Genomic DNA, 13,372 nt, shown 5'->3' with positions numbered 1-13,372 from the left:
CTGTGCATGGACGATATCGTTATACACGCTGAAACCGCCGACGAATGCCTGGGAAAGCTGAAGAAGGATTTTGATGCTGCAGCTGAATACGGGCTGAAGATGAAGTGGAAGAAGTGCCGATTTCTGCAGTCGACCATTACATTTTTGGGTCATCAGGTTGGAGGAGGGGAAATCAAGCCTGGATTGGAGAAAACCAAAGCCGTCAGCAAGTTCCCGATGCCGAAAAACATAAAGGCTGTGCAGTCGTTTTTAGGATTAACTGGGTTTTTCCGTAAATTCATAAGAAACTATTCGCTAATCGCCAAACCACTGACCAATCTGCTGCGAAAAGATGTCCCATTTAAAATGAGTCTGGAGGAGCAGCAGGCGTTCGCTACATTAAAGGAAGCATTGGTGAAAGAGCCGGTCTTGAAACTTTATCGCAGGAATGCAAAAACCGAGATATACACTAGTGCGTCAAAGGACGGGTTTGCAGCGGCGTTGTTACAATGGCACGAAGGACAATTGCATCCGATCTTATTCTGGAGTAAAAAAAACCTCGGAGTCTGAAGCACGACAGCATAGCTATATACAGGAAGCCAAAGCAATTTTCCTAGCGTGCAAAAAATTTCGTCAGTACATACTTGGAACCAACTTTAAGCTCGTAACGGATTGCGCTGCTTTCAAGCAAACGTTAAGCAAGAAGGAAGTTCCGCGGTAGGTAGCCCAATGGGTCCTGTACTTGCAGGACTACGACTTTGAAGTGGAACACAGAGCAGGAGAACGGCTGAAGCATGTGGATTGCCTGAGTAGGTACCCAATTGATGTCATGATGGTATCTTCGGAAGTCACAGCAAAAATTAAGAAAGCCCAGCAGGAGGATACGATGATCAAAGCAGTTTCCGAAATTTTGAAAAGTAAACCATATGACAACTTTAAGTTGAAAGCTGGTCTCGTATACAAAGTGGTTCAAGGCACGGACTTGCTGGCAATACCGAAGTCATTAGAAAAAGAAATAATAACCGACGCTCACAACGCAGGAAACTTTGCCGCTCAAAAAACAATGCATACCGTACAGCAGAGCTATTAGATTCCACATCTGCAAGGAAAAGTAATGCAGATCATAGGAAACTGTATGAAATGTGTAATCTACAACAAAAAGCTTGGCAAAAAAGAGGAATATCTGCATCAAATTGACAAAGGATCACAGCCGCTGTATACTATACACGTGGATCACCTTGGGCCTATGGATGCTACTTCAAAGCAGTACAAGTACATCTTCGCAATGGTTGATAGCTTCAGTAAGTTTGTATGGATGTATCCCACAAAAACAACAGGAGCAGACGAAGTTCTCAAGAAGTTAAGGGAGTGGTCTGATGTATTTGGTAATCCGGCACGCATAGTAAGCGATCGTGGAGCAGCATTTACATCTTCAAGCTTTGAGGAGTTTGTCAAGGAAAAGAACATCGAACACATATGGAGCACCACAGGGGTACCAAGAGGAAACGGACAAATTGAACGCGTAAACCGATTTATTCTGAGCATCATTTCCAAATTTTCGTCGGAGGAACCTGGAAGATGGTATAAGTTCGTACCGCGAGTTCAGAGGGCTATTAACAGCACTGTTCATGTGTCTACAAAGCGTTGTCCATTTGAGCTGATGATCGGGGTAAAAATGCGTTGTGGACCGGATAGCGACATACTTCAGCTAATAGAAAAAGAGATGGTTGATAATTTTGAAGACGAGAGGCAAAAGATGCGACAAGAGGCAAAAGAAAATATTCAGCAGGCCCAGGACAGATACAAGGAACAATTCGATAAAAAGCGGAAATGCGAATACAGATACAAGGTCGGAGATCTCGTAGCCATACGTAGAACACAATTTGTAACCGGAAGAAAGATGGCCAGCGAATTCTTAGGACCATACGAAATAACCAACGTGAAACGAGGCGGACGCTATAATGTTCGGAAGGCAGCAGACGTCGAAGGACCAAGCAATACGACCACAAGCAATGATAACATGAAACTATGGAGCTTCTCTGTAGAAAACGAGGACGCATGGTCATCAGGGACTGATGACTAATCAGGATGACCGAGTGTAAGAAGGAGTGGGCCAGCTGACCTATTGAGGGGGCAGCGGAGATAAGCAACAGCAGTAATAACAGCAGCAGAGGAACAGCTGATTAGCAGCAACAGCAGTAGTAACAGCAGCAGCAACAGCAGTAGTAATAGAAGCAGATCAACAGCGGACAGAGAAGAAGAGGAACCGAGCGAAGCAGTGAAAAGGAGAGAACAGCAGCATACGGACGCGACTCAAGCAGCAGCAGAAAATCAGCAGAAATAAACCGTAACACTAAGAACTTTTGTCAGCACACATACCAGGCCACCGCGATAATAATACGAATAAACAATACTCTAAATAATATCTTACATAAATAAAAACATTTAATACAATATATATATAGTGACATATCCATAATTCCCCACATCCCATACACATTATGTTTATGTACAATTCATCCACCCCATCCACACAAGTAACAGGACCCCACTCAAGAATCAATAACTGTTTCTTCCCATACTCCAAGCTAGGGCCCCCAATAATATAAACAATGGACCACATTGTTTCATCAACATTAGAATCACGCCACTCTCGAAAAATCGATTCTTTAGAATCACGCCACTCATGAGGACCAATCAAAGCTAGACATAAAACCAAGGAGTATCACATTCCTAGCTCCGTCATGTAATGCAACACCGATCGCCAGCAGTGGATGCCTTTCATCAAAGCCGACGCATCCCCAAATATCGATCCAGGCACGTACGCCACCGACACGAAGATGCAGCCGAGGAAAGCAACGCCCGAAGACAGAGTCGGGAGTTCCAAGAGAAGGGCTCATGGAAACTAGCCAGCAGCAGAGAGATCAGTTCCGTTTGAGACAAGCAGACGTAAAGTTAAGTCGGGGAATTCAACCAATCTTGTGACATAAAAAAATTAAGTACTAAAAATAAAATCTTTTTTAAAAACTAAATTTCGAGTTTCGGATATTTAACTGGCGCAGTCGGTAGGATTTCGTTTAAAATTAACTCCTATATTTCGGTAATGGTCAGCTTGTATAATTTCTAATTACTGTGATCACGTAATCCCGGAATCGTTAATAAAATTGTGAAATCCGCCAAAGAACCTATGTGTTACGAGCACATACGATTTGCAAAACTAAAATTAAGTGAACTGAAGTAAGCGGAGATAGTGATCCACCAAGAACAGTGAAACACTAAATACAAAATCAAAAAACTTACAAGTGAACCAAAATAAAGTTAAAAACTACTGAAAACAAAACAAAACCCAATCAACACCAACAACATGGCGTTACCACCACTATTATTGAGCGAAATCCACTTGAACCAGGCACTGCTGTCGATCAGACAAATACCTGCCTATGACGGTTCATCTGGACAGCTAAGCTCATTTATCAAACGAATCGAATATGTATGCGGATTATATCCAACTGAAGATCTTCGCCAACAAAGGATCCTATTTGGAGCGACCGAGATCCAACTGTCAGGAGAGGCACAACGCATATCGTAAATGATACAACCCAACACGTGGCTCGAACTGAAGACGGCGCTGATCAACGAGTTCAAAAATCACACACCATATGAAGAACTCTTACGACAACTATACACCACCAGATTCAACGGCAGTCTTCGTAAGTTTATAGAAGAATTAGAGATAAAAGCATTATTAATAAACAATAAGCTAAACTTAGAAAACATACCAGAAAATAATGTCATTTATAAAAACGCTTTGAACAACACAATTAAAGATGTCATTACTCGAAAACTTCCTGACAGAATGTTCATGACCTTAGCAAGAAAAGATATTACCACATTGTCTAATCTTAAGAAGGCAGCACTTGAAGAAGGATTGTACGAAGCTAGTACAACAGATTCAGGTACAAATAAAGATCAATCGAAATCGTCTCAATCAAATCGAAAGAATGTTGGAAACTATTATCCAAATTATAATACTACTAACTATCACAATCAAACTCAGAGTTCATCTGGAACAGGTCAGACTAATCGAACAAATCAAAATCAAAATTCCAAAAATCCTGGATTATACAATGAGTTCAAAAATTCCTTGAATCAAGGTAGGGCTCAGAATCCATTCAATCAGCAAATATCTCAAAACCAAGCTAGTGGGAGTGGACCCAACCAACCTACTAAAAGAGGGAGGGAGAGCCAGAGTGGCCAAACGAAGATGGACGTAAATTTTCATCAAGCCGCCTCGGAAGAAACCGAGGAGGACTCTATATAAACATTACCATTAATAAAAGAATATTAAGGTGTATCGCTGACTCGGGATTATCGATCAACATCATGAAAGAAAATTATACAGATTCCGAGATAAAAGACGATAACCTTACGGTCCATACCATCAATGGACCTGTCCGTTTAACTAAGAGTATAATGAGGAATGCGAACAAAACATGTCCGTCCGAACAAAAGTTCTACATACATAACTTTTCCGAAAATTATGATATTTTATTAGGAAGAGAATACTTGATGGCAAGTAAAGCCGTCATCGATTACAGAAATGACACTGTAACGCTAGCAGAACCCTAAATGAACATGAAATAAACTATTCAGCCATCGAAAAGGAATTATTAGCGATCGTATGGGCAACCAAGTATTTCCGTTCATACCGTTCATAGAACATTCGAGATACAAAGCGATCATAAACCCTTGATTTGGTTGAACAACCTCAAGGAGCCAAATATGAAATTACAAAGGTGGAAAATAAAACTGAATGAGTTTGATTTTAAAATGAAATATCTACCAGGCAAAGAAAATCATGTAGCTGATGCCTTATCAAGGGTAAAGATTAATGAAAATCTCCTTGGAGAAGCTTCCAATAGCGTTGGTGCAACTGTACATAGCGCACAGGAACACAATCTAAATCACATTGCTATCACGGAAAGACCAATTAACTATTACAATCGGCAAATTGAGCTAATAAAAGGCAATGAAGATAAGGTAGAAACAATTCGTTATTTTCACAAGCTAATCATCAAGATCACGTATAAGGAAATGACTAACACCTTAGCGAAGGATATAATAAAGGAATATCTATGCACCAAAAAGAGCGCATTATATTTCCATAACGAAATAGATTTTCCTCCATTCCAAAAAGCCTATTTAGAAATCACTAATTCTAACAATATAACCAAAGCTATTAAATCAAGCCCGAAACTCCTAGATATTCAGAATTACGCTGAATTTAAAGAAACCATATTAAAGAATCATAAAGGCTTACTCCATCCAGGGATAGAGAAAACCGTCAATTGGTTTAGGGGAAAATACTATTACCCGGATTATCAAAAACTAATCCAAAACATCATAAACGAATGTCCTACTTGTAATATTGCCAAAACAGAGCATAGAAATACGAAGTTGGCATTCGAAACTACACCGGAAATACTGAACATCAGAGAGAAATACGTCATAGATTTCTATATGGTTGGTAACCAACGGTTCCTATCATGTATTGACGTATACTCGAAGTTTGCCACTCTTGTAGAAGTAAAAAGTCGTGACTGGTTAGAAGCAAAAAGAGCCATCATGAAAGTTTTTAACGAGATGGGCAAACCAATTGAAATCAAAGCCGATAAAGATTCAGCTTTTATGTGCACAGCATTGCAAGCATGGCTGAATGCGGAAAACGTCAAAATAGAGGTCACTTCCAGCAAAAATGGAATATCTGACGTAGAAAGATTTCATAAAACAGTAAATGAAAAATTAAGAATAATATCTAGCGAGGATAACCCAGAAGATAGATTCACGAAGTTTGAATTAATTCTTTATACTTATAATCATAAAACCAAACATAATACCACAAATAGGACACCAGCTGATATATTCATTTATGCAGGCTCACCTGATTATGACACCCAATTAAATAAAGTGAATAAAATCACTCAATTAAGTAAAAACCGCATAGAGTATGAAGTAGATACCCGCTATAAACTATCACCTCTAGTTAAGTCTAAGGTAACAAATCCTTTCAAAAGGACGGGCGAAATTAGACAGGTAGACGAAAAACATTATGAAGAAAAGAATAGGGGTAGGAAAATAACTCATTATAAATCAAAATTCAAGAAAAAGAAGAAATCTAATAGAAGCAAATATAATAATTCCAGAGAAACCGAGGAAGTTAATGGAATCTGCGAACTTCAACACAATTAAAATCCTCATCTTCCTCATAACTACCATCGTAAAGGCACAGGGCCAAAACATAGAAATAAATCCTATAAAATCCCAAAACGGATATATGATATTCAAAACTGGATCGATTAACATATCTATCAATTACGAATACCATTATCTAACTTGTGGAGATAATGTTTTTTATCCCCAATCGGCCGACTAATTATTTCGAATTAAATAAAACTCGGCGCAGAAATAAAATTACGATATGTTCTTTAATGCGTGACATCCAAATTGCAAGTGTGGCTTGCCTGCCCTTTACATTGCCGCTCCGATCGCTAAGCGCAGCTTCGCTCGGCCGACGTCGGTAGGCAGACGCAAAGCGGAGATAGCGAAGAGCGAGCTGGCAGAGAGCGTTTAGCAGGGCAAGCAAGCGCAAAGCTTTAACAAACAAATGAGTGACATAGACATAAGTAACAAACAAAATAAGCGGCTGAGGGCCAAGAATTAGGTGCTATTTGGCCAGCAGCTAATCGGCTGGGTTCTGCTCCGAACATTCACCCCCCGTTGGAAGGCAAAGGCTTTCAACAGATCCATCCTGAAGGGGCAGAACCGCTATTTTTCCAACGGCCCTCTTGAAGATGCTTGCTTGGGCGCAGCTGGCGGCTACGCTGGGATGATCGTCGAACGCAGCAATCGGCGCTTCTTTACGAAGGCGGCTTGTCGTGATTACGTCTTGATCATCGGGAACCTCTGTAATTGCATAGAATGGCAGGAAATTTGGCAATGTAGAAATTGTTGAAAGTTTAATTTCATTTAGCGTGGATATGTAGGTTTTTAATATATGGAAAAGTTAGCGCTGCAGTTCCTGATTCTCCGATCGCAGTTTTTCCACTTGCACCTGGCACTCGAGCAGCTGCTTCCTGCATTGCTGCTCTAAGTTTTGGTACTCCAGCGTTGTGGGTCGAAAATCGTCAATAGAGATGCACGAGGAATTTTCAAAAGCGGCTAAAGCTGCACGCTTATTCTCCGAGCTATCAATGCTTCCTGATACTATCCAACCAAGTTTAGTCTCCTGCAATGTTGGCAATTGGGCTGATAGTCGAATCTGTCCGACGCACATTAAATCGAAGAACAAACCAGAACCTATCAACAGATCGATACGTTGGGGCTTGGAGAAATTAGGATCAGCTAGTTTTAGATTATTCGGCATTGGCCAATCCTTTGCGTCTACGCCGAAGTTAGGCTGCATTTCCGTAATTGAGTTGGTGACAATTGCAGCGAAGGAAGCTCGATAGCTTGCGTCCTGGGATTGTACAACTATATGTACAGACTTGCTCGAAGGTAGAATGGAATCTCCGATTCCAGAGATGTGAACATAAGACGAGCGATGATCCAACTGCAACTGATCAGCCAGTCTAGATGTTACAAAGTTTGCCTGTGATGCAGAATCCAAAATGGCACGACATGGGATAAGTGCTCCATAACGATCTGTTACATGGACGAGGGCAGTAGGTAGCAACACGTTCTGGATAGGCTGAGATTTCTGGATCGAGGGGGGAGGGCTAGAACACCCGCTTGCTAGAAGCACAGTCGCGGCCTCTTGCTGGATCGATTCCTCGGCCGGTGAAGAGGAAGATGAAGCACCAGTTCCCGATGGAATGTGGAGTAGCGTGTGATGTTTGGCCTGGCAATGCCTGCAAAGTCCTGACCTGCACCTCTGCAATTAATGGCCTTTGTTGAGGCAGTTCAAACACAAGCGGCTCTTCTTTGCTTCTTTGTATCGTTCAAACGCAGAGAGATTCAGGAATGCCTGACATCTAGATATGTAATGCTCGGAGGAATTGCAATGGTTACATATGGGGTTAGGATGGTCGTTACTGGAGGTGATAAGGGTGACAGGATTGTCTTCTCCCACCTGTTGACTAGGACTTGTTGCCATGGCTGATCCCAAATTCTCCAGCATCCGACATCTCGCTTCCAAAAATGAGGCCATGCTTGACCACCGAGGCAATCCTGACGTCGGCAAGTTCTCTTCCCATTTCTCCTTTGTTTTGTGGTCCAGTTTCGTGCCTATGATGAAGATCAGCAACCCATCCGAAATCTCCTGCGGGGTCGCCAAGGTCTGAAGTGCACGCAAGTGCGAATTGATTTTGTCGCTGAGCGCGCGCAAGCCGATAGCTGAGCCCTTCTCCACCCCTTGCAGCCCGAAAATAGCCTTGACGTGTGCCTGAAAATGTAACAGTTTATTATCGAATCGCAACATTAGCAAATTCAACGCCTTGTCGTAATTCTCCTCAGAAAGTTCCAAGGAACGAATCGTATCCAGCGCAGCACCATCTAGACATCCACGAAGATATTGGAATTTTTCGATGATTGGTATACGATGGTCTTTGTGCACCATTGTCGAGAATATCGAGTGGAATTCTGGCCAATCCATGTAGTTCCCCCCGAATCGCGGAAGCTGCAACTCGGGCATTCGAGAACGGCCTATACTATTATAGGCGAACAACGACGAATTCCCCTCGAGAGTATGCCGAGCCGTTGAATTGGCAACATTTACCGTGCGAGCAGCCATCAACTCCCGCGACAGCCTGGACCTAACCTTGACATAAACATTCGAAAAGTCCAGCCGGGCATCATGGGCTAACTGCAGGAAATCCAGCCTTTCAAGGCTCGTTTGAGCGGCATCGAAATCCGCATTCATTCGCTCGATTTGCTCTAAGCGAGCTTGAAGTTCTGCCTCATCTAACTCGGCAAGCTCTTCCTTGGTGAGAAAGCGATCCATGGCCTTTAGTTGGCGCGCGATGGACTCGGCCTTGTGCTTGTAGAAATCTACATCACTCGGCATTGCTGCGTTCGCGACATTGGTAGGCTCAGGTGCTGCCATGTTGAGGTTTTAAAAGAGTCACTCAGCACGACCGAAAAAGACACCCTGTATACGTATAAACGTGGGAACCGAAAGCAAAGGGATTACAGCTAATGCCTTTAGCTGTGCGGCTGTGCGAGCTGTCCGATTCCGCTTTGTACTCCGCTTGTGTGTATTAGTGAGTTCGCTGCACTGCCTACCGCACTGCACTGACCGAATTGTCGCGACAGAGAAATTAATAGCCAGCAATGCGTGTATGTAGGTGTATGTAAGTGTGTTTTAGCACCGAATTGTGCTTAACCGCCGAAAATTTGCTAGGGCTAACGAATGTCGATCGCGAATGATTATTAATTGACACTGCAACTCTTCGATCACGTCGGGGTCACCAAATTTTATGTGGAGATAATGTTTTTTATCCCCAATCGGCCGACTAATTATTTCGAATTAAATAAAACTCGGCGCAGAAATAAAATTACGATATGTTCTTTAATGCGTGACATCCAAATTGCAAGTGTGGCTTGCCTGCCCTTTACATTGCCGCTCCGATCGCTAAGCGCAGCTTCGCTCGGCCGACGTCGGTAGGCAGACGCAAAGCGGAGATAGCGAAGAGCGAGCTGGCAGAGAGCGTTTAGCAGGGCAAGCAAGCGCAAAGCTTTAACAAACAAATGAGTGACATAGACATAAGTAACAAACAAAATAAGCGGCTGAGGGCCAAGAATTAGGTGCTATTTGGCCAGCAGCTAATCGGCTGGGTTCTGCTCCGAACATAACTGTTAATGTAACTAAAACCGAAGAACTATACCAAAATTTATTAATGCAAGCCACTAAATTCCAGGACATAATCCAAATAAAATATCTAGTAGACAAATTGCAAAGAGAAATGAACGGGCTAAAAATAACCAAAAGAAATAAAAGAGGCCTAATCAATATAGTAGGAACAGCCTACAAATATCTCTTTGGAACACCAGATCAGGAAGATAAAGTCGATTTGGAACAAAAAATAGAAAATTTAGCCAGCCATAGCATTCAAATGAATGAACTAAATTTGGTAATAGATGCAGTTAATAGCGGAATAAACGTTATAAACAAACTAAATGAAGAAAAAGACAGGAATCAACAAATATAAATTTTGATATTCAATCTACAACATTTCACAGAATATATCGAAGATAAAGAACTAGGTATGCAATTAACTAGGCTCGGTATATTTAATCCAAAATTATTAAAACAAGACTACCTGGAACAAATAAATTCTGAGAAAATACTAAATATAAAAACCTCCACATGGCTAAAATCCGATACCAACGAAATTCTAATAATTTCCAACATTCCCAAAGACATTACAAAATTACCAATCTATAAAATCGTTCCGTATCCAGACGAATTAAATAACATGTTAACAGATATGACATACGACAAGTACTACATAAAAAATGAAGAAGTATTTGTTAAAGAAACTAGATTGAAAACCAATGACCATTGTATAAAATGAATTTTAATGCAAATTCCCACTAAATGTCCATATTCCAAAACTTTTCAAAACTTTCAAATAAACTTTATTGAACCCAATATACTAATCACATGGAATCTTCCAAAAACAACGCTAAACCAGAATTGTGTAAACCAAGAAATCATAGCGGAAGGAAATACCATTATAAAAATCTACAACTGTTCAATCCAATTAAATGAATTTACAATATCAAACACAATGTTAGATTTTGCCCAGAATGTTTATGTCAACAACAACATAACTAAAATAAAACCACTGTCGTATGTCCAAACTAATGAAATAATTATGCAATACACAAAATATAGTAACCTATTACAAATAAGTCTACTAATTTCATTTATCATAATTATATTAGTACTACTAAGTTATGTAGCTGTTAAATTTAAGAAAACTTCTAAAAGAGTCACGGTTAAATGTATTAACCCTATAATAGAAGCAGAAGAGGAACCAACCCCAGCCACCGCACTTGACACCCCGTCACTATACCCGAGGGTAATCGCCTAGGGACAGGCTAATAACAAACGTTGGGGAGTGACATATCCATAATTCCCCACATCCCATACACATTATGTTTATGTACAATTCATCCACCCCATCCACACAAGTAACAGGACCCCACTCAAGAATCAATAACTGTTTATTCCCATACTCCAAGCTAGGGCCCCCCATAATATAAACAATGGACCACATTGTTTCATCAACATTAGAATCACGCCACTCTCGAGAAATCGATTCTTTAGAATCACGCCACTCACGAGGACCAATCAAAGCTAGACATAAAACAAAGGAGTATCACATTCCTAGCTCCGTCATGTAATGCAGCACCGATCGCCAGCAGTGGATGCCTTTCATCAAAGCCGACGCATCCCCAAATATCGAGCCAGGCACGTACGCCACCGACACGAAGATGCAGCCGAGGAAAGCAACGCCCGAAGACAGAGTCGGGAGTTCCAAGAGAAGGGCTCATGGAAACTAGCCAGCAGCAGAGAGATCAGTTCCGTTTGAGACAAGCAGACGTAAAGTTAAGTCGGGGAATTCAACCAATCTTGTGACATAAAGAAATTAAGTACTAAAAATAAAATCTTTTTTAAAAACTAAATTTCGAGTTGCGGATATTTAACTATATATATTCTTTTTTTAAAAAAAAAAAAAAAAAAACAAGAATTAAATGCGTTCAAATTCTATCTCAAAAGAGGATAATATATGTCAGAAGTAGGAAAGATGTTGGACCACGAGTCTAAAGTAGCGGACTCAACCGCAAACGTAATTAACAATGTCGAAACTGCATCAGTCGACTTAAAGGTAATAACAGTTATGCTAATAATAATTGTTGTTTTGTTGCTAGCAAATGCACTAACTAAGCTATATAAGTTGCACAATAAGTGCATAAAGAAAAAATATGCAAGTAGAGCAGTTAATTTAGATATGGTTAAAATTATGGACAAAATAAATGAAATCTATAATAACGAACCAAATTTTAGAGTAAATGCATTGCGAATATTGCAAAAACATCGCGAATTCATCAAAATAGTTGAATTTGAGAATGAATATATAGAAACCTTCCAAAGAATCGCAAGCCCTTTAATCAATTGTTCAAAAACTGAAAAGGCCATGGTATTGAGTACATTACCTTACGTAATGATCAAAATAATCAGTGAAACACATGCAATACTAGGTACCACAACCATATTGATGCTTACACCGCTAAAAACTCCAGTATCCATCGAACAATGGAAAGGAATGCATTAGCGAGAAAAATAAATGATTATAAAGACAAATTCGAGAAATCATACAAATGTATCAATTCTGACAAACCAATAAGATCAGATACGTTGATACTTCACGCGCAAATACTAACAGCTCAATACAATAACATAGTAATAACAATAAACCAAGTCAGTGCTAAATTGACACAGGAGCATATAAATCAATGTCAGAAAATTATAACATCTTTAAAAACTAGATTACATAACATTGGTATTAGACGGAGTATTGTAATAACAATCCCAGAAAATCCTTGAAAAGCTCGAGGAAAATACAGAAATTACGATGCCTAACCAAGTAACCTTAGATAGGGAATATGTGAAGCAGGTTTCCTCTTCCGTCCCTGAATTTGATGGTAAAAAACTATCACTAAACAGATTCCTAACTGCTTTGCGCATTGTGGAAAGAACCAAAGGCAACCAAGAAGATATAGCAGTTGAGGTTATTAAATCAAAAATAACCGGCACAATTTTGTACAAAGTACAAGACGAAACTACTATATCCGGAATCATTACCAAGCTGAAAAGTAACGTAAAAGCAGAATCTTCTGACGTACTCAAAGCTAAATTGGCAAATACTAAACAAAAGGGCAAAACAGCATCACAATATACAACGGAAATCGACAATTTGCGAAAGCAATTGGAAGCATCATATATTGATGATGGCTTAGACCCAGAAAATGCAGAAAAATTCTCCACAAAAGAATCAATAACTGCAATGACACGAAATTGTGAGCATGAAAAGTTGAAAATGATATTGGAAGCAGGTAACTTCGTTACTTTCAATGATGTAATGGGTAAATACATCCATTGCAGCACGGAAATGACTGGAAGTTCTAGTGCAATATTATTTCAACGAGGCCGCAACAATAGAGGAGGTAGTTACCCACCGCAAAGAGGTAGAGGCAATGGCCGCGGTAACTAATATTCCTATAACAATAACAATAGTTACAACAATAACAGAAACAACTATAGAGGTGGACGAAGTTATAACAGAGGTAGGTGTTCAAACATGAACATATTATCGTCAATACAATGCCA

The sequence above is a fragment of the Drosophila miranda genome (assembly GCF_003369915.1).
Source record: "Drosophila miranda strain MSH22 chromosome Y unlocalized genomic scaffold, D.miranda_PacBio2.1 Contig_Y2_pilon, whole genome shotgun sequence".
Lineage (NCBI taxonomy): Eukaryota > Metazoa > Arthropoda > Insecta > Diptera > Drosophilidae > Drosophila > Drosophila miranda.
The sequence above is the reverse complement of the archived record's forward strand: the minus strand, read 5'-3'. Positions refer to the sequence as shown.